Here is a 5,403-nt window from a genome sequence, read left to right on the forward strand (position 1 = left end):
GGACATGTAGCTTTGTGTCACATGATAAAGTAGCATAGAAGACAGTTGGAGTACTCTTGGACACCAGTGATTAGAGCATCGGCCCTCGGACTGAAGGGTCCTGCATTCAATTCCTGCCAAGGGCATGTACCTTGGTTGCAGGCTCAATCCTCAGCACTGGCCCGGGCATGTGCAGGAAGCAACTAATTGAAGTATGTCTCTCACATTGATGTTTCTCTCTCTCTCTCTCCCTTCCACTCTCTCTGAAAAGCAATGGAAAAAATATCCTTGGGTAAGGATAAAAAAAACAAAAAACAACTAAGTAACTTTATATAGAAGTGACTGTGTATTATCTATATACTTCCTACTAAACCGAGACCAGATATATCCTGAACTCAATTTCTCCTTAGAAGGAGTTCCAAAATACCTTTCACTACTCAAATGTTTTTTAATATGAGCGGAAGCATGATGGTGGAAAAATTTGAGTGGAAAGAGACAGAATTATTGGCTAAAATATCTCATCTGCAAATTTTATAAATGTATAAAATATATAAACCAGGTGAACATTTTCTAGGGTCCTTCTTGGGGCCTTAGAAAAACTTCATGAGTGAGGGTCATGAAATTTAAGTTTCATTAGCTTTATGGTCTATGTTCCTAAGAGTGGAGGACTTTGTTTTTGGTTCACAATTGTATTCTTGGTACGTAGAGTAGTGCCATACAATACACATATGTTAAAAGAGAGGAAGGAAGGAAGAAAGAAAGTGGGGTTGTGTTTTTTCATAATTTGGATTATAAAAGCATAATATGTCTTCTCCAAACTTGGCAGAAAATAAGTATTAGAGTTATTTCCAAGGAAGGACAATGCATTGGGCCAAATGAGGTAGTATAGGATCTTAACCACTCCACACATTAAGATAACATGTCAATACAAGGAGGTGATGGGCCTATTCAAATCTCTGAAGTAGGCAGAACTAGGAGATGGCCCAGGAAAGGGAGGTGCTGGATGGAAACTTGAGTAGAGTCAAGAGAGGAAACTAAAGTTAAGATGGAGGGTTTACATACATATACATATCCCCCCAGGCATCTTTAAGAAATGTTGGGCTTGACCGGCCGTGGCTCAGCGGTTGAGCATCGACCTAGGATCCAGGTGATCGGGGTTCAATTCCTGGTCAGGGCACATGCCCAGGTTGCGGACTCAATCAATGACTCTCTCATCATTGATGTTTCTCTCTCTCTCTCACTCTCCTTTCCTCTCTCTGAAATCAATAAAGATAATGTTTAATAAAAAAAAAATAAAAAAAGAAATGTTGGGATACTGCGGGCTTCTCCTGATGACTCTGGAAGGACCAATGCTGTTGACAAATTAACATAGCTGTATGTCCATATTTCCTCATCAATTCTACTTAGGGTTGATACTCAGAAGCAACACACAAGTAAGGCCACTCTGTAGTTAGAATATAAGAGTATTTCTACAATTGTTGGTAAATAGTAACATCCCTTGGTCCTCTGAGACTCAACCTACTGCCATGGTCACCCTAGCCCCTCCTCTGGAACCCCCACAAGTCAGCAACCAAAGGAGTCAGTCCTGGAGTGACATCCTGCTTCAGTTATAAGTTTGGTTGGCCAGTGCCCGTACCGTGCTCATTATTAAATCTTTGTCATATAATCCCTGGTTCTACTAAGCAGTCAACATAGCTACATGAGAGAAATCATAAACTGGGAGGAGGCCTAGTCTCACCTTCCTGGTACCCTATGGGTTAGCCTAAGAATAGAGTAATACAAACCTATTGCTTAGATTGACTCTTCTCCCTAAAGCTGAGCTTTCCCAGGATGGACCATTGGACAGGCAGCCAGCTTCTCCATCAAAATAAATAATGGCATGAGCCAAGTCTGTTCTAGTCACTGTTACATTACCAGCAACTAGCACAATGATGGTATATAGTTGATACTCAAGCATTTTTTGATTAAAAGTTGAACAGTAAAGAAGGTAGAATCTTAAAGGAATAGACCTTGAAAAAGCATCTAAAATCATGAGAAAAAAATCATTAGAAGTTTTCTATGATATGCAGATGGGGAATCTGAGGTTGGCCAGGTTTAGAGTCTTGCTGAATCAACTATATATATTGTTATTAATAGAACTGACTGTAGAACCCTGGCCTCTCATATCTCCATCCAATGCTCTTTTCACTACACTGAACTCCCTCTATTAGATCCAAAGATGCAAGTAACCCCACTTGGAATTTCTCACAGCCTGGAGGAATTCAGAGATGATCAGTATTGTTGCCTACGTGGGAACTAGAAATGTTAAGTAAATGCCAAGATTATATGAGGAAGTAGTCTCATGTTACAGCTGCAACTGGTTTTGCTTTCCTCCTGTTCTTGGAATTGGTGAACAGGGTGAGGTCATGAATTTGAGCACAGTGGGAGATTTTGGAACAGCCACCACCATGGAATGTACAAAGGGTAGTGAACAGGAGTTAAATAAAAAGATTGCTGAGAGCTGAGAAGATAAGGTTGAAGTTAAATAGAATGACTGTGCATGGACCTACTCAGCATGGTGGATGAATTTTCTCAGCAATGTTGACAACAATAAAGAATTATCCAGCCCCAAACGTCAATAATGCTGAGCCTGAGAAAGCCTACCTTAGAAACATTTTAAGTGTTTAATGGCCACATGTGGCTAGCAGTTACTATAGTGAACAACACAAACATAGAACATTTCCATCATGGCAGAACATTCTACTTGACAGCTCTGGCCTAGATGATTTTCAAGATCCTTTTTAACTCTAAGGTCCTAAGCAAATCAATGAAAGAAAAGAGAAAAAATAGCAAGATAGTAAGGATGTTGGGAAGAAAAAAATAAGGCAAAAGAATAGGATAGTCTTTAGAGGTATTAGTTACCAATTAAACACGTATAGTTCATATCTGAAACAGAAAGCCCATATTTAGTTTCTGGTTCCCACAGAAGTCTACACTTAGGTTTGGATCAAATTAACTATTGACTAAAATAAATTAGGCATGTTGACAAACTAAGTGCCACTTTGGAATCTACGTTGTGATTACTGGTCAGACCTGCTCTTTTGTCTCTTTCTTGTGGTCATCCACTGCTTTAGCTATAAAGGCAGTGTCCTACCTCTCTTCTGGGCAGAGAACATATATAATGAAGGTTTTCTTTAGAGTGAAATTGGCAGTAAATAGGATTTACATTTAATAATATCCCCTTGGCTTTCATAAATGACTGGTTTTGATTCTCCCTTTGGGCACTGAAATAAAATACCTTCCTGCTCATACCACACCTGTGTCTAATCCTGCACACCTGACTCCTGGAGAAAAATGAGGCATCTCTGATGTCTTGAAATATCTGAATGGCTTCCAGGAAATGGAGAAATGTTTTCAAAAATTATCCAATAGCCATTCTGACAGGTGTGAGATATCTCATTGTGATTTTAATTTGCATTTCTTTGGCAGTTAGTGACATTGAGCATTTTTCATGTCTATCAGCCTTCTGTATGACCCTTTGAAGCCCACAGAACACCTTACCTCGTTAGTTCAGGATGTCTAATATACCTTAATTCCCCTTTCTATCTCTGAATCTCTCCTGCATGTGGGATCTCTGATTCCCTCATAAACATGTATTGTCCGGTTACTTTCTCTTGCTAATCTGTCTCATGTCTGTTTGATTATTAGACCAGCCAAAGCAAGCTTGAGAGTGAAGTTTGTTCTTCCCTAATACCTCTAACCTCTCCTTCCCTTCAGCCCCATAGGTCTCTTGTGGTTACTAGCTCTGGGGAATTACATTACCCCTTGTAGTTTTCTTACACTGAACTGATACCTCAGTAGCCACCTATTATATTCTCCTAAAGTTATTCACTTGTCGATAATTTATTTTATCCTTACCTGAGGATATTTTTTCTCACTGCTTTTCAGAGGGAGAGTGGAAAGGGGAGAGAGAGAGAAATATCAATGTGTTCCCTCCCACATGTGACCTGGGGGCCAGAGCCTGCAACAGAGGTGTGTGCCGTTGGCTGGGATTGAACCCTTCAGTTGGTGGGCCAATGCTTTAACCACTGAGCCAAACCAGCTAGGGCTCACTTGTGGATAATTTTGACCATCTGATTGCTGTCAAGTCTCCTGGCTGATAAACAATTAGCAAAACACGAAAATAGGATGGGCTGTTTTAAGAATAGTGACTTCACTCCCAGCCAGATGGTCAGAGGACACCAAAACCTTGAGTGAGACAGGACAGTAAGAAGTTAGGAAATGGGAAAACTGAGACAGCTGAACTGGCCAAGCAATTTACAGCCAGACACAGAAGTTCACAGGGGAGGGAAGCCTGGGTGCCTAGCGATAGAAAAAACTGGTGCTGGACCTCTCCCCCAAGGTGGCCTTTCCTCCAGACATATCCTTGGTCCTGCGGTTTAGACTCCCTGGCCTTTCCTCCCTAGAGATAACATCTAGGTCTCAGTTGTATTTCAGCTCCTGGCCCAGAAAAAGCAGCAAAATCAGGCAGGTGATGCCAGGAAAAGCTGCAATGACTAATGACCCCTGCCCTGGCACTGACCAATCAGAAGAGACCACGACCCCGAAAAGGCACACCTGGAAAAGCTGATAGTCTATTGAAATCCTCCCCTAAGACCTCCCCTAAACTCCCAGCCTTTAAAAATCTTCAAAACAAAGCACCCAGACTGCACTTTCCCTCCCAGGAGCATGCCCACACCTTTCCCTTCCTCCTCTTGGAAATATTATAAACAAGTGTTCAAAATTTTTGCCTTTATGAAATAAAGTCTCCAATCTCCACTTCTACCCCATATTTCTCTTATGCCACATCTTTCTTACTTTTGCATTCTGCTTTTAAGGGATTATTTGATTATATTGGGTACATCAATAATTCAGATTAATCCCCATATTTTAAGGTCTGATGGTTAGTAATCCTAAATCCATCTTCAAGTCCTTTCCCAGCAGTGCCTAGATTAGTGTTTGAATGATAAGGGGCTGGAATCTTGGGGAGACATCTTTGGAATTCTGTCTACTACACTGGCTTCAATAATAATTATAAAAAATTACTTATGAACTCATCTAGACGTGGCCCATGTCACTGTCTTCTAGGAAATTGTTCCATTCAAAATACCCATTCTTAGGGGTCACTTTCAATAATTTCCTTTCTGATAGGAAATCTAGGTTTTCAAATTTGTTGGCATAAATGTGCCTGTGATATTTTTTATGATTCTTTTACTCTCCTGTATCTATGGTCTTTTCTCATTCATAATCTTATACTGGTTTTTTTGCTTTTCTTCCTTAAATCATGCTTGAGAAAGGTTTATCCATTTTAGTGTATTTTAAAAACAAACACATAAAACAAAAACTTTTGCTTTTATTTATCCTTTTATACTATCCTTTTATTTCTACAGATCCCAGCTGTCCAGC

Source organism: Miniopterus schreibersii (assembly GCF_964146895.1).
Source record: "Miniopterus schreibersii genome assembly, chromosome: 8".
In the NCBI taxonomy this organism is placed as follows: Eukaryota; Metazoa; Chordata; class Mammalia; order Chiroptera; family Miniopteridae; genus Miniopterus; species Miniopterus schreibersii.